Source organism: Sphaerodactylus townsendi, linkage group LG09 (assembly GCF_021028975.2).
Source record: "Sphaerodactylus townsendi isolate TG3544 linkage group LG09, MPM_Stown_v2.3, whole genome shotgun sequence".
Lineage (NCBI taxonomy): Eukaryota > Metazoa > Chordata > Lepidosauria > Squamata > Sphaerodactylidae > Sphaerodactylus > Sphaerodactylus townsendi.
The window spans coordinates 22,675,415-22,692,482 of record NC_059433.1 but is presented as its reverse complement, the minus strand read 5'-3'; the positions used below and the strand labels follow the sequence as shown (position 1 = coordinate 22,692,482).

Genomic DNA, 17,068 nt, shown 5'->3' with positions numbered 1-17,068 from the left:
ATTTATTTATTTATTTATTTATTTATTTATTTATTTATTTATTTATTTATTTATTTATTTATTTATTATTGCATTTTTATGCTGCCCTCCCCTGGAGGGCTCAGAAGTGATAATACAACACTAACAGACAATAAAAAACAAGTAAGAATTAGATTAAGACTTAAAATACAGCATATCTAAGTAATGACAAAACATTTAGGCAGAGACATAGATAGCAGCTTTGTCGATTTCATATATTCGTGCTCAACCTGACAGTAGCTATCCTCTGTAAAGTTCCAGTCAGTTTCTTCCATTTCATATTTATTCAGGATGTTTATTTGGAGTTGGGCAGAGAGAACGCATCCTGTAGACCAAGAGACAGCACCTAAACTATTTTTTCCTAAAATGTAGAAGAAGCACCCAGTATAAAGGACTAATTTTAAATTTCAGTATTCAAAGGAGAAACCATCTCTCTCGGAATTATTTTTGTCACAGCTAGTACTATATTTTTTCAGTATGCTTTTGATGTTTTTTGCAGAACCATTGAAAAAAAAATTTTGCAAGCAAGGAAAGGCGTAACTTGCTCTCTTTGAGTTGTAACTGACAAAGGGAACCTTAACTTGTGAAATCTGATTTTCCAAAATATCCTGTTGGTCACCCTGGGCTCCAAATCTGTTGTCTTTCAATGGCATTTCAAATACTGAATCCTATTTTTCTCCCATGTTTTGTCACTTCCTGCTTGTACCTGATGAAGAGAACTTTGAACCTTGAAAAAAAAAAGAATTTAGATTTATACCCCACTTTCTCAAGCATTAGAAAGTCTCCAAGTGACTCACAAACTCCTTCCCTACCTTTCCCCACAACAGACACCTTGTAAGGGAGAATTCTGAGAGAACTGTGGCTTAGTGCCAGCAGGCTTCATGTGCAGGAGTGGGGAAACAAATCCAACTCCACCGGATGAAAATCAGCCACTCGTAATGGAGGAGTGAGGGAATCAAATCCAGTTCTCTAGATTAGAGTTCACCTGCTATTAACCACTGCATCTACACTAAAAAAAATTGGTAGTCTTTCAGCTTCCTGGCAACTAATTTCAAATGTTTGCTCTGCTGTTGCACACCAGCATAGCTTCCCGGCTGAAACCAACTTTGTTACTTTTAGTTAGAAGTGGTTTTACACTGTTTAGGGTTATCCAAGGTAGTGTCTGGAGATCTAGTATTACCAAGTGACATTATAAGCATGAAGTTCCTTCATTCCTCAAACCCTGGCTTTTCCAGGCTCCTCCCCCCCCCAAATCTGGAGGTATTTCCCAATCTGGAGGTTCTGTTGATGTTGATGGCGGAGCCAGAAGCAAATTCGTTCCCCTTCTGGACTTTTGTTTTGACTAAGGGTTAAACAATGTTTTATTTTTGTGTTAGTTAGGTAGAAGCCAACTGTATTAGATAGGAAATAAGATTTATAATTTTCTCTGTATCTGTGACTAGGTGGAACCTTCTTAGCTCAAGGCAGGGAGTCCCGCCTCGGCCCCACCTGAGCCCGTCCTTTCGCGATGTAAGGGGCCCTGATGGGCGCTTACACAAAGAGAAGATCTCGGGGAAAGCGCCTCACCCTGCCAAATCCCGTCAGCAGGCAGATAAGGGGCCATCGTCATCAAGCTCCATTTCCTGACCCCGAACACCTGAGGGCAGCTTTGGAATTCTCCCGCCAGGGCATATATCATCGCCTACGCCCTACTCGGCCTTGAAATCCAAGAAGGGGACACCCATCGAACTCTGATTGGTTCCTGCATGTTGCAAATGCATGATTGGTTGTTGTGAATTTTGTTAATTGATGGTGGTGGGCTGTCTTGGGTTCTCCCGGAGAAACCGGCGGGAGGGGAAGTGTGTTAAGATGTTGTAAGACTGCTAGGCAGTGCAGTGGCTGTGTGGAGCGGAGGTGCTGACACTTGAGTCAACATCTCAATAAACCTTCTTTGTTTATTATACTCGCCGTGTTGGATCTTGCTTGGGTTCCTGGAAGCTGCCGAGAGCTGGAGCACTTAGCAGTTAGTAAAAGTTACCAAGAGACTGGCCGGTAACAATGTGAGATAATTTTTGTACAACACATGCGGGTTCAACGCTCCACGCTCAGTACATACATAGATCTCTAGAAATAACTAGTTGCCAAAATGAACAACCTCTTGGCGATGGTATTAGCTCTAACTCATGATCCAGAATTGATCCATGTGGATCAAAGAAAATATATAAGTAAGAAAGTCAGCCACAGTTATGTTTTAGGTTTCTGGAAACACGTGGCAAGGTCTACCAGAACAAACTGGTGGTGACAAAAAGTAGAGAAAGAACACTCCAAACATTAAAAAGAATGTCTTGCATATACACGGACTCTGGGGCAGAGTAGACTTTGGGCAATGTTTTGGGGTCCTGTATCAACAGCGCTTGAGTTGGCCCACTGACTCTTGCCTGGAAGATATCTTGAAATTTTGGAGGTGGAATCTGGGGAGGGGGATTTTAGGTGGGAAGAGAGACTTCTGGAAGGTAGTGCCATACCAACCCACCACTCCCAAGGATGTAGAGTAAGGGTGTTTTTTTCTCAGGTTCAACCCCCCATTACCTGGCCGGAGCTCTGCCCCCCCCCCCCCCCGTTTGTGGTTTTTTTGGTATTTTTTAGTGTTTTTTTTAGGTTTTTGTCCTATAGGGAGTGCGGTTTTTAGGCTAGCTTATGCACCAAAATTTCAGGGATTGTTTGGGAGACTCTGCTGATGATACCACCCAGGTTTGATGAAGTTTGGTTCTGGGGGGGTCCAAAGTTATGGACTCCCCAAGTGGAATGCCCCATCCCCCATTTTTTTCCAATGGGAGCTAATAGAAGATGGGGGCTACACTTTTGAGGGTTCACTGCTTTGGACTCCTAGCTCTAAGCTTCACCTAACCTGGGTGGTATCATCAGCTGAAATCTTCTAAAGATACTCTGAACGTTTGGTTCTGCTTGCTTAACAATTGCACCCCTGACATGAGGCACACACACACACCCCAAATTTCCCCAGATTCTCCTTTTAAATCCACCCCCTTAGGCATGGATTTAAAGGTCCCCAGTTTAAACATTGAAAGTGATGCTGTTTCAGGGTGGGAGATAATCCACCCCCAAACAGCATCACTTTCAATGTTATTTTAACTAGGGGCCCAGATTCTCCCTTAAGGAATTGGATTGAAAAGGAGAATCTGGGCTCCCTAGTTTTAAAACACCATTGAAAGTGATGCTGTTTGGGGGGGGATTTCAACATCACAGGGGCTGCCCAAGGGGTCCCCCTGCAAAACTCAGATTTTGAACCGGGCTCCATTTTCTAGCTGTGCCTCTGCAGAGGGGAGGGCAGAAGGGGCTGCTGGCTGCTGGCTGGGAGCCCAGTTGGTGGGGGGGCCGAGGAGGGCAGAGGGCAGGGGAGTCTGCCATCCGTGGCCTTGGAGAGCTGTTTTGATAAGCACTGAGGGATGGGGTGGGGCTTGGGGAGGTGTGGCCATGCCACTTGGGGGAGTGAGTGGGGGTGTGGTCACACCCTCGAACCCCCCTAAATCTATACCTATGTCACTGCACCCTCCGGGGACATTTTTTCTGCAAGAACAACATCTCTATTGTCTGGAGATCAGTTGTAATTCGAATAGAATTGAATCGAATAAATGAAATATAATTCCAGGAGATCTTCAGCACTCCCACTTGTAGGTTTACAATCCTACTAGATGTGAAGGTGGGGATTTCCCCTTCCCTGTATGATCTCAAGGGCCCTCTCAGGGAGGGCCAATTTTCCAGTGCTTTGGAGTTGCTTATGCAGCCACCTCTCTGCCAACAAATGGTCAATGGGTGTACCCAATCATAGGACATTTCATGTTCATCAGGATTCAGGTTGTCCAACCACCAGGTGGGAGCTTGGAGATCTTTCCAGAATCACAGCCTGATTTCCAGATGGCTGAAATCCATTAAACGGAGGAAATGGCTGATTTGGAGGAGTGAGACTTCATGGCATTAGATCTCACTCTGGGCAATCTCCCCTCCTCAAACTCTATCTTCTCCACGATCCCAAATCTCCAGGTATTGCCCATCTCCTGATTTGGCAAACTTATACCTGGTTGAGTCAAGAGCTACTGCAGTCATTTGGAACTGTGTCAAAATCTGTCTTTATATGATCCAGAGATCATAACCAGAGTTCTTAGCTTGTTCGAAGGGCATTTGGTGCTTATTTCTCTTTCAAAGGAGGCAGAAAAGCAGTAGGCGTAGGAGGTTAAGAGCTTGCGTGTATCTGATCTGGAGGGGGCGGGTTTGATTCCCAGCTCTGCCGCCTGAGCTGTGGAGGCTTATCTGGGGAATTCAGATTAGCCTGTGCACTCCCTGGCCGCCAGCTGGGTGGCCTTGGGCTGGTCACAGCTTCTCGGTGCTCTCTCAGCCCCACCTCACCTCACAGGGGTGTTTGTTGTGAGGGGGAAGGGCAAGGAGGGTGTAAGCCTTTTGGAGTCTCCTACAGGAGAGAAAGGGGGGATATAAATCCAAGCTCTTCTTCTTCTTCTTCCTTCAAATAATGCTTCTGACTCTGGTTCATTAGTATTACTTGTAAATCTCAGTTTATTCTACAGTTTAAACTTTTTCTGTTTTGTACTCATTGCTGTCTGGACCTTTGTTGACAGTGTGGAATCATTTCACTCTCTTTTCCCATTTGGATTGGTAGGCATGTCGCCACCAGATTCACTTTAGTATGTAGAGATTTCTTGAATTCTGTTTCTCTGTGCTTTACTACTTGTTGGTAGTGTCAATACAGCTTTTTTGGTCATTGGAGATATTTTTTGCAACTATTTTATGGGCTGTATTTCTATGGCTATTACTTATGACACAGGCAGATTCATGTGGGCCAAAAACGGTAGTGTGAAAACCCTTTTACACTGTTTTAAACCATTTTACACTAGTTTCACACCGTTTCCACACTGCTGTTTTTGGCCCATGCGGAATCTGCCACAGAGTGCATTTGTAGGTGTATCGGTATCAATATTTCAGGGGTATCATCAGGAGACTGTCCTGATGACACCCTCCAAGTTCAGTGCAGTTTGGTTCAAGGGGAGCCAAAGTTATGGACCCTCAAAAGGGTAACTCTCATCTCCTTAGTTCCCATTGGAAAGAATGGGGGATAAGGACACCCACTGAGACCCAAATGTGGAATGTGGCCGAATACAGCACCCTGGGGATGGCAAAAATGCAGATCCTCAGGGAGGCTGTTCACATCAGGAGACCAGACATATATAGAGAAAGAGACCAGACATATATAAGAAGCGTTTGGATTTATATCCCCCCTTTCTCTCCTGCAGGAGACTGCTCAAGGGGCTGACCATCTCCTTGCCCTTCCCCCCTCACAACAAACACCCCTGTGAGGTGGGTGGGGCTGAGAGAGCTCCGAGAAGCTGTGACTAGCCCAAAGTCACCCAGCTGGCGTGTGTGGGAGATGTGCAGGCTAATCTGAATTCCCCAGATAAGCCTCCTAGCTCGAAGCGGCAGAGTCGAAATCAAACCCAGTTCCTCCAGATTAGCTACCCGAGCTCTTTCATCTACGCCTCTAACTATAACTACGCCTATAACTACTATCCCTTTTTTGCTGTCATGTGGTTCTTCCAAATGATGATTTAGCACCCTTGGCGTGGGGATCCTCAAGCCCTCATACAGAATTACAGCCAACCAAGATTATTATGGTCCCATTCCTAAAGATGGACCAGTCCTTCACATCCTGCACTGTTAGGGGGCTGAAGTCTGAATAATCTTAGAATCTCTCTATCATTAGGGCACATTTTAACCAGAGTATCCCCTTGTCTTCAGAGGACCACCACATGAGTCACACAAGCATGCTCTTTTTTTTTGTGAGTAGATTGCCACCCACTGAAACCCTGTTGTGACTGACTCTACCCATCTTTTTGTGGCTGGTGGCTCTCAAAGCTCTTGAGAAACAATTAAACAGCTCTCATCTCCTCCGCTGCAGCCTGGCCAAACAGATATAAAAGAATGGATGGCTGGAGGAATTGACTGCCTTTCCAGACTAATCACCAACCAAGGAAGAGATTGTCCAGCCCATTATCCCGACAAGAATCCTCAGTTCCAGCACCCCTGTAGCTAGGGCAGTGATGGCGAACCTTTTTGAGACCGAGTGCCCAAACCCCACTTATTTATCATAGAAGTGCCAGCATGGCAATTTAACCTGAATACTGAGGTTTTAGTATAGAAAAAGCGGTTGGCTCCAAGGCACGCGTTACTTTCGAGGGAGTAAGCTTGGTGGTAGTCAGTGACTTTGCTTTGAAACAGCCGTGCAACTCTTCCAATGGGTGAATCAAGACCCTAGGAAGTTTTACTCAGAAGCAAGCCCCATTGCCAGCAACTGAACTGAAAATCCCAGGTAAAGGATTGGCAGCTTTAGTTCTTTGCATGAAAACCAGTGGGGTTTAAAAGCGCTTAACAGGGTTACCTACACTGCTTCCCCAAAGAAACTAGGTCTTAGGTTTAATGCTAATAGTCGAGACCAACAGCCCAGGCCAGCCTAGAAATGGGGGGGGGGAGGCACTCTGTGAGTGCTTGCACAGAAAGGAGCTCTGAGTGCCACCTCTGGCACCACGTGCCATAGATTAGCCACCACTGAGCTAGAAGGCTGACCGTCAATAAAGTTCTTCTTTTTATGTTGACTTTGGCTCATGCAGCACATGCAGAATAATGCACTTTCAAACTGCTTTCAGTGCTCTTTGGCGCTTTGTCTTGGAATGTAAATCCACTTGCAAACAGTTGTGAAAGTGGTTTGAAAATGCATTATTTTAGTGTCTTGAGGAAGGGGCCTATCTCTGAGTGGTATTCAGCCTTACACCTTGGAGGTCTCCTATCCAAATACTAGCCAGGGTCGAGGCTAAGAGGGTGTGACCGGTAACAGCACCTGGCAATTTCCAGGGCAGAGTGAGGATTAAGCACCTGGGATTCTAGTGCAACATCTGAACCACTGCACCACACTGGCTCTCTTGTGAGGAAACCCAGGGAAGGAAACCAATTCTGTCACGACCACAACAATATGGGCAATGCAAAGGATCTGAACAACAACTATTGCACTGTGCCCACCAGCCAAAAATCCAAAACCATTAAAGAAAGCAAATACAGTTTATTTTAATGCAGAAAAGGGTGCAAAAGTGCACTGCGCCAGCATAGAAGAACAACGCATGAAAACAGAAGAACAAAACAAGGGCTTGAAGGGCATTCCTTTATTCCTTTGAACAACCCCTGATATTATTTTAATTCCTCTATCGTGTATATTGTCCATTTGAAGTTCCAAACATCAGAGACCAGGGGATAAATGGGGTAAGCTCACAGTGGTGCAGAGCTTCTTCAAATGAGTCTCTTTTCTAGGCAATCAATTGTTTTGGATTTTTTTGGTCAGTGAAGTTGTTGTTGTTGTTTAGAAGTCAATTCTGTCCCAATACAAAGATTTCTGGAGCGGGATGAGTTGAGGGTACAAAGAAAGCATTTGGTATGTCTTGAATAACGCATTTATAATGATATCTGGATCCAGAGTTTGACTCTGCGGCTGTGCAGGACAAAAACAAGAAAGTTTGTCTCGTTGGCCCGAGGTGTTAAAAAACACGCAAGTTGTTGTTTGCATATCTGCAAAAAAAAAACCAAAAAGGCGCATTGCTTCATTCCTTGGATCTTAAACTGCCGACCCAGGAAGTGTCTTACCCTGCTCTCACACACACACACACACACACAAAAGCTGATCTGCTTGTTCTCAAATCGGCGACCTGTCTATGTATTTGGTGCTCCTTGAGGGATCGCCTACCTTGGAATGGAGTGAAAAATCCTTCATTCTCCTTGACAATGCTCAGATAATACAAAAGGTGAAATAAAGAGCGAGGGATGTTTAAAACCAAGAACAGCAGGGAGCGCGCAGCCCAGGGCCTTCGACGGGAGGGAAAAAAATCATTATCTCCGAGAATTGTATTATTTGCATAATTAAAAAGTTTGGATGGATTTCTGACATAGAGGCCTCCCACAGAAGGGATGTGGAAAGGGGCGCGCTAATCCATGGGAGGAAAGATTTGAAGGGTTAATGAATTGTTATTCAGATGGTACAGGGCCGGTTGAGATTTGCAGATAATGGTGACACCATTTCGGACTTGAAGCAGAAGTTAAGAACAGGAGAAAGCCGAAGCTTGCCACAGAAAACTGTGGGGTGGGGTGTTAGGAGACCGAGCAAATGATTGGTTAGCACCAGTACTCGTTCTGATGGGCTTATTTGCCTTTACGCACATAAAATGAGCTGGAAGAAACTTCATGCGTATTGCCGAACCCACAGCACAAAAAAATCTGCCGCTAAGAAAAGGAACCTGCCTCCAACTTGAGAAAAGACTGAGATTGAAATAAAGTTCCAAGAACACCAGCTGAAATCTTCTTAGAGAGCCCCTTGAATAAAGTTGGTTGGGGGACCCGGAATTCTGTTGGATCCAGGTTTTTTGAGAGAAAAGTTGAAGATGGGAGCATTTCCAGGTGCTCGATAAAAAGCATACTCCAACTTTAGGGAGTTTGTTGTGTGATTTATGGTGGTTAATAAAAATTAAAGGTGGTTAATTAAAAGTAAGCTTAAATGGATTAATTTCAGGTCCCAATAGCAATGAGTAGCCCCAGACGCTGAAGCGGCTAATAAGAAGACAAATTAATCAAAGGGGAAGCTTAAATGTTACATCTAAATAAATTACTTAGCTTTATCAGGAACCTGTTTTTACTGGGATAATACTTGCTAAAAGCAGAGGACAATGTATCCCTTTCTTTGTCATGTTTGAAAGACATAACCAGAAGGCATTGAAACCTGGTTGAAAACCTGAATTTTAGCACAACTCAAAAAACCTATGTTCTGTTGAGACTTAGTTTGTCCCACTCAATTGTTTCAAAAGAATTTTATTCTCTTCCAAAGAAATTAATACAGCATCTCAGTTTTGTCATCTCTTTCGTTTGGCGCGGTTGTATTACTGGCATGACTCGTGTGTGGTTGGTTCCAGACTGGGTGTTGGCAATATCCCTGATGCAACATATTAAGTGTTTCACAGCCCTATTCAGAGAGAGGGGCTGGAATCTGCTTATAGTGGCGTTGCGGGACTCATGGCGGATTTGTCCCTCCCAGGGCACTTACCTTGGGTGGAAAGGAGGAGGAGGAAGAAGAAGAAGAAGAAGAAGAAGAAGAAGAAGAAGAAGAAGAAGAAGAAGAAGAAGAAGAAGAAGAAGAAGAAGAAGAAGAAGAAGAAGAAGAAGACGACGACGACGACGACGATGACAACGACAATGACAACGACCACAACAACAACAACTTGGATTTATATTCCTCCTTTCTCTCCTGCAAGAAGACTCAAGGGGGCTTACAAACTCCTTTCCCTTCCCCCCCCCACGACAAACACCCAGTGAGGTGGGTGGGGCTGAGAGAGCTCCGAGAAGCTGTGACTAGCCCAAGGTCACCCAGCTGGCCTGTGTGGGAGTGCCCAGGCGAATCTGAATTCCCCAGATAAGCCTCCACAGCTCAGGTGGCAGAGCTGGGAATCAAAACCCAGTTCCTCCAGATTAGAGCACACCTGCTCTTAACCACTATGCCATTGCTGTTCCCCCAATAGAGCCCAATGGCAATCAATCATTTTTGGCACTTATTGACAACATTTTTGATCACTTATTGACAACCAATTTGAGAAACCTTGCAGTCTGTTCTAGGATTGCTCTGAAATTGTTGTTTCGTAAGTACACAGACTTTTGCTGGTCAGTCCAATTGTCTGTGCCAATTAGGTAGGGCAGTAGGAATCACATAAGAAAAGGGAGTGCAATAGTAAATATTAACTACCACTACTGTTGCACTCTGGCTATAAAATATTTTTGCCTCTGTATAAAGGAAGCAGTGACGGTCCCCAGATTCTTCACAGTGCATCTCACAGATGCACAATCTTTCATGATGTTGTATTTCTTTGCCTCTTCCCTGTCTTAAAGAGGAGGGCAGGATGTTGCATCTGGATAAAGAAGAGGCCCAGCGGAGTTTGGGATCAGAAAGGACAAACAGATATTCAGCCATGTCTGAGGAGCCATGCGGAATACCAAAGAAAAGAGGGGAGCAAAATTTACCAGCCAGGGAAAGGAGGAATCCATGTTCAGACTCATACAATCTGGCCCTGATGTTTTTAAAAATTTCAGTTGCTGACAGCATGGTCTAATGATAGATCAAGAACATGAAGCTTTGCTTCAGTGTCGGCCCACCAATCTAAAGAATGTAAATTGGTTAGGGCCAGAGAAGAAAGACTCTGGTCTCCATGTCTAAAACAGAGATGCATCCAGTATTTGAATGCCATGCACCGTGCTTTGGTCTTGAGTAGATGGTCCATTCCGCACAGGCCAGGGAGGCGGGCTCACACTGGGTTACTCGGCTCCACTGGAGCCCCAAGACGGTTTGCACACTCTTGTGCAAGAGGCCTCGCAGCTGCTGAGGACCACAGATGCTCCTTCACATGGAGGTTCACCCGTGGTTCCCTCCCCCACTGCCTCCTGCCTCATCCCTGCTTGCCTTGGAAGCACAGCTTCATAAGCAGGTAGGGCCAATCCCCTGGGCCGTGGGACAGCCCCCTTCCCCCCCCCCCCCAGTGGCTTTGTGAATGGGTGCTGGGGAGGGGGTTGTGCGAGAATTGCTCCATGAGTGCAGAAGTTTTCCACAAACTCTGCAAAAGGGGTCTTGCCTTGCCACATGTCCATGAGTTCCTGTTTAGCTTGCTTGCCCACAAATGGGCTCTCAAAGCGGCATTGTAGGGCCATCATAAAATCCTGGAAGTTGCGCAGCTCTGCAGCTTGACGTTGAAACAGTCTCACATACCAATTGGCTGCAGGGCCATCTAGCATTGACCCTATCTCACAAACATGCTTGAAACCGTTCAGGTACTGCCGTCCATACTGCAACACGTGGGCATTGACCTGAACCACGAAAAGTTGAAGCAAAGTCCTGAGTCCCATCAAAACGAAGTAGTCAGCTGGACCCCTGGGCATGAACAGGTGAGGAGTTCACCCCATATAATGCAAAGTTCGGCAAAGACTCCTCCCGGAACTCCCCATCCTGGGGGCATGAACGGCGGTATCAGAGGCAGCACCAGTAACTGAGCAGGTGCAGCTGGCGGCAGGGGGACCCCTCCTGGGGCCAGCTGGAGAGGAGTGAGCTGGCAATCGGTGCTGGAGCAGGAACTGGAGTTGGGGCCAGGACCGGTACCAGTTGAGCAGGCTGAGCTGGTGCTGGCTGGGGCTGGTCCCGGAGAAGCCGGGGCTGGTGCAGGTTGAACTGGTGCCAGTGGCACTCTGTGCTGTGGTTACTTCAGCTCCTGGAGCAGGGGCTACTTTGGCGTTCTCGAAAAGCGCAGCTCGCAGGATGTTCCATATCTCATTCCATATGGCGCAGAGCCCTAACACTCCAAATCCTTGCTTCCTCTGATGCCTGGAGGTCTGCCAAGTTTCGGCTTCCGATGAATCAGCCCCTTCCTCGACTGGCGTCCGGGCAATCCATTAATATTTCCAGCCCACAAAAGCGGTATTCACATTGTACTGCCAAAACCTGAAGCCTCAGAATCTCGATAGTCCAGACCCCGATGACGATGCATGGTAACTCCCTGTGAGCCGCCTAACGGGGCAGTCATATAAACGGGTTGATAGAGTCCAAAACTCCACCTGGGGTAGGGGCTCCTCCGCCTGTTGCACCTTCAAGCAGCATCTGGGGCCTTCTGTTGGTTCAGAGGCTGAATCTGAAGTTCCTGTTAAGTCATAGGTGTCAAACTTGTGGCCCTCCAGCATTAGTGGACTGCTGTTCCCATCATCCCCTGCCATCACGCGATGCTGGCAAGGGATGATGGGAACTGTAGTCCATAACATCTGGAGGGCCACAAGTTTGACACCTGCTGCAGTTAAGTCCTCGTGAAAACCGGCACCTATTGTCGGCAGATGCACCTGCCAGCTGGGTCTCCGAAGAGATCATACTGTCAAGAAAAGTCCTTGATAAAAGCGTGCAAAAGCGAAGGTGAAACTCCAGCAACGAACGGCAGCATGGAATTGCCAACCTAAGAGGAGTTCGGGCATACCGTCAGAATCCCAAAAACCGAAACAACCGCATGCATAAGAACTAAGTTTATTGAGTATTGAGGATCTTTCTCTGGTCATGCCAGAACTGAGGTTTGCCTGCGCGAAACCCAGTAGTTAAAGCAGCTAGCACCCCCCCATCCTAGGAAAGTTACACCCAAAAGGAACTGTAAAAGCGATAACAGTAGAGACGGCCAGGCACTGATCTTTGAGCATATCTGGTACAGTATAACATCATACAGAAAACAGTTGGAAAGTCAGTTAGAAATGCAATTAACCCATTCTCACCCCCAGCATACAGCAAAATCCCTCATAATAACAGGCCTCCTGACAAGAATAAACAGAGGCATGCCAGCCCTTGGCTCATATGATACTGCCGACTGGATGAGTATCCTCTCTAACAAGCTTGCTTAGTATTTTTTAAAAAGAAAAAACAAAAACCGAGATTTTGGAGAAGAGAGAGGCAACCGTTTGGAAGTTCGTGTAACTGCGGCGCTATGGAGGGAAGAGAGAACACACTGACAGCTTAACGCATTCGTGGCTTGAGGCAGACAGGTAGAACGGCTCCAGCCGCACAGCTGAGCTGGTCCCGAGTTCCAAGAGGCTGAACAGTTTTGTGTTTTATCGGGAAAACAGGGTAACGTGATAAAACAGCTTTCAAAAAGGGCATCGGCAGACTCTCCGAAATGCCACCTTCAATTCTCAAGTATGATAGTTTGGCATATGAAGGCCCCCTTTTCAGTAACGCTTTTCACTTATTTTCATGTTACGCAGGGATTCGCTGATTTCTCGCTGGTTGGGATTTGAGTGCATTTAAAAGGGCTGTTTCCTCGGAAAGCATGCTCGGCGCATTCGGCCAGAGAGAGTGAAGATTCCGCCCGCTAGGAAATTCAGCGCTGAAGTTCTGCCAATGTAAAAGAGCGCTTTTGGCTGCCACTGGATTTTCCCTCCCTCCCTCCACCAACTAACTCAAATGTGCTGCGCTACGTTACAGCAGTTCTCAGTATTTAGAGTGTGTTAAGAGATTTCCCAGAATTCGCAGGTAAACTGATCTCCAAAATGATCCAGATAAGTTCATTCCCCTGGAGCAGTAGCCGATTTGGAGCGTGGATTCTCTTAATGTTCCCCATAGGTCTCTCCCCTGCCCAAACCCCTAACCCACCCTCAATCTCCCGGGACCCGCCAACTTGGAGGTTCAGAGCCCAACACTTTAGAACATAAGAACATAGCAACAAGCCGGGCTGGATCAGACCAGAGTCCATCTAGTCCAGCACTCTGCCATTTCTTGCAGTGGCCCACCAGGTGCCTTTGGGAGCTCACTTTGCAGGATGCAGCAATGGCCTTCTATGCTGCTGCTGCTGTCTCCGGAAAGCACCTGGTCTGAGCACCTGGTATTAAGTTTACTCAGGAATCTTTAGTGAGGTACTTCGTCAGCGCCTTTTTTTGAAAGTCCAAGTATGCAACGTTTACCAGTCACCATTACCATCTGGAACCCTCCAGTACGTATTGGTTCAAGAAACCATTTTTGATCACTACCTCTTCAGAAACGCTGCAAACCATCGCCCCGGCCCACCCTTACAGAAATCTTATTGGATCAAAATGGATTTAAATCCGCCCGTGAGAACCCTTAGTTGGAAGTTTCCTCCAAAGATGTCCTCACTTTTCTTTTCCAAGTTTCTCCAGCTATCATTTCCAGAAGCTAGATGGATTTTATAAGCCAGACGGGATATTATCACCTTAAGAAACTTAATATCAATACCATTTAGAAGAAGTTCTGGAAATACAAACAGGGACCAGATTGGTTGAGATTTTAAAAGGAGAGGGGAAGAGAATATATAATTCTCTCAGCTCAGACCTCATATGCTTAAGTTTCAACAAGGAGTGCATTTTTATGGTCAAATTATAAGGCTCGAAAGGAGAAGCTGATGTAACGGAAAACGCTGGATACCATCAGAACCACGGCATTGCAATTCGCATCACTAGGGAGCAAATTGGTTTGGGTAATATCTCCTCTCCGGAATGAGACTGTCAGCTCCCAAACGATCCTGCATCTCCATAAATCTAAGCTAACTCAGTAATTCAGAATTACAACGATTCCAACAGAGTACCAATAAGCAGTAAACTTATGGCTATTGCTATAATAGCTGCTGGTCTGTGCACCACGATTTCACAGCAGGTGGTCTTTCGGCTTCATCGAGGCCACGAATGAAAACCCTTCCATCCATTTTCGAAAACCACCCGGTGAAAGTTGCGGCAAAGCATTATTTCGGCAAACTTCCTCGCAACCGCTTCTCCTAGCAAAAGGATTTTGTCAAACACAAAAGCACAACAACAGCCTTTCCTTGTGACATGGTTTTTTTACCAATAATGCTACACAGTGACAGCTGCCTCAACATAGCGTTGTATCATACGCCAAGAGCAATACCCAGAGGATTGTGGAATGCCATGCTAAACATACCGTACTTCTTTGTTGCTACTTAAAAAAAAAAATCCAGATTCCCCTAATTAAAAAAAAAATTGTCCCTGAACTGTTTTTTTCCTGTCAAAAGTTACTCAAGATTTCCTTAACAACTATGTAAAAATTCAGTTTTGAAATGAAATAAGGGACCGCCTCAAGATGTATTGTATAACCCAAGTTTTGTGTTCCTCATGAGGGGTTTCTGTTGCGAAATCAGAGGCCATTTCCACACAGAGGCGTATAGTCGGGTCGGCTGCATCCGCCGCTTCTATCTCGAACTCTCTGGGACCGCTCGCATGGATCATCCCTAGAATAATATGACTATCGGCTATGAGTTAGCGCCGCCGTCTGCCTGACTTACCAGTTTTGCGGCCTTCCGGGCATTGCTTCAGTGATATTCCCCCCTGTTCTGTGCTATCGCACCAGGGTCGCAGAGGGCAAGGGGGGCGTTGTCCCTGTGGCTCGGGCGACGCCGCCGGGAGGGCTGCAGGACTGGTGAGTTGTCCGGTGGGGGGGGGGAAGTGCCTGGAAGCCGCCAAGTCATTCGCGATGGCAGCGGCTTCAAACCGGCGCTTCCAGTAAACTTTTGCTTCGTTTCCGAGCAAGGTTTGGAAACGCCGGCTTTCAGTTGGGGACCCATTCCGCCCATGTGGCAGCGGCCACAGATTCTTAAACCAAAAATGCAGCCCCCTGAGACTGCAAAAGAGGGCTTTTTCTATTGCCCCTGTTCACTCCATGGAATGTTCCATAGACCTTCCAATCAGCCATAGATGCCGGCAAAAAGTAGGGAGCAAAAACTACCAGGCCACGACATCACGCAGTCCAGAAAACCTACAACTGCCAGCGTTGATTCTCGCCATGAAAGCCTTCAACTCGACCTTCCGATTGGTTTAAAAATCCACTTCTTTTCTGAAGAACCATGGAGTGCGCCGTTGCCTGTCTCTGGACATTAACCAGACTTCGATATTGGTATTAGAAGTCTGTACCGGCAATTGTCAGCAAAACAGGGCACCCAACCGCCATAGCCAGATCTGGATAACGCAAGTCGCCCGATATAGGGTCAGCACACCACCCCCCACTCCACAGTTGTGCTAAGATGGTGGTAAGGTAGGGGGGGGCTTGATAATTTAATGTCTAGGAAGTGAAGGACTGTTAGCTTCGTGACCGAGAGAAAGGAATGTGGCTCTTCTGTTAGACTAAGGGGCTTTCCGCACTACAGAAGGGAGCTAAGGTCGACTCGGTTCCCTTCAGTGGGGGCAATTCCAGGCTGTCCACACAGCAACTTACTTGGCCCCCTGGAACCGAGCTAAGTGGGCGGGATCATCTTGGTGCCTGTTTCACTCCTCGATCATGATTGGAGCTTGTGTTACCATGGGAAACGGGAGCGTTCTTTTTTAAAACAGTTTTTACAGTTTACAGTTTACAGTTACATGCCCGCCACGACTCTCCCGTTCTGCCCATGCCACAAAAGCGGCGCCTGATTGGTTGAACGGATGAGGTGTTGTTTCGATGCGTCCACACTTCGAAGCTTCGAAGCGGTATCGACCTTGTTCCAGCAGAAAGGTACAGTTCATAACTGCGACAGGGATGTCGCAGTTCTGAGGGGGGGGGGGAACTGAGACAAAACAACGTTGAGCTCAGTTGCAGTGCGGATACACTGAGGTGAACCTAGAGAGAAACCAGTACAACTCTGTCAGTGGGGAAAGCCCCTAAGCCAGAAGCAGATAAGGGTACAGCTACACACACACACACACACACACACACACACACATCTGTGTTATGAACCTGGGTTAGTGACTTCTCGCCTCCCGGCAGGAGTCTAACCTTAACTAGATAGAATTAAACTCTGTCACCTCATGCCATTAAAGGTTATCTACTAGACAGAATTAACAGGGAAAAGGCAAAAGCTAATAGGCACCCCTGGGACTGTAAAGCAGTCAAGCAGGGAAGTTCAGACAGGATTCTGATATGGAGTTGGCTTGCACGGTTGCTGAGATTGGTGATGTTGGGAAGGGGGCTTCTCCATTTATTGTTCTAATAAATGGGTCCCTGGGAGAGGGGTTGAAAAAAGAAGAGACCTCAGCAGGGTATAATGCTGTACTGCAGCCATTTTTCTTCAGGGGGACAGATCTCTGTTGCCTAGACATGAATGGTAACAGCCGGGCATCTCCGGGGGCTATCTGGAGGTTAAGCAAACCATTCCACTTTACACCCAAGGCCAATACTCTTGTCGCAAAACAAGGTTAGTTTCCCTAATGTGTATAATAAATTACAAGCAGGCATACAGATTTCCTCTTAACAATTGTGGATTGCACACAGCACATGTATAACAGGTTGCAGATATTATAAAGTAACCCATTTTCCTTTCTCCAATTCATATGTTTGCCCTCCCACTCAGGCAGCGATTGGAGCCCATGAAAACAGTCTGGGTTGCTTCATACCCCCGCACAGAGATGCCTCTCTCTCTCTCTCTCTCTCTCTCTCTCTCTCTCTCTCTCTCTC

At 46.5% G+C, this 17,068-nt stretch overlaps 1 protein-coding gene across 1 annotated transcript in view; it reads left to right on the top strand.

The window, feature by feature from the left end:
- BMP6 (bone morphogenetic protein 6) overlaps positions 1 to 17,068 on the top strand; it is a 186,592-nt gene that overhangs the window by 93,583 nt on the left and 75,941 nt on the right. The gene's annotated exons all lie outside the window — the stretch shown is intronic.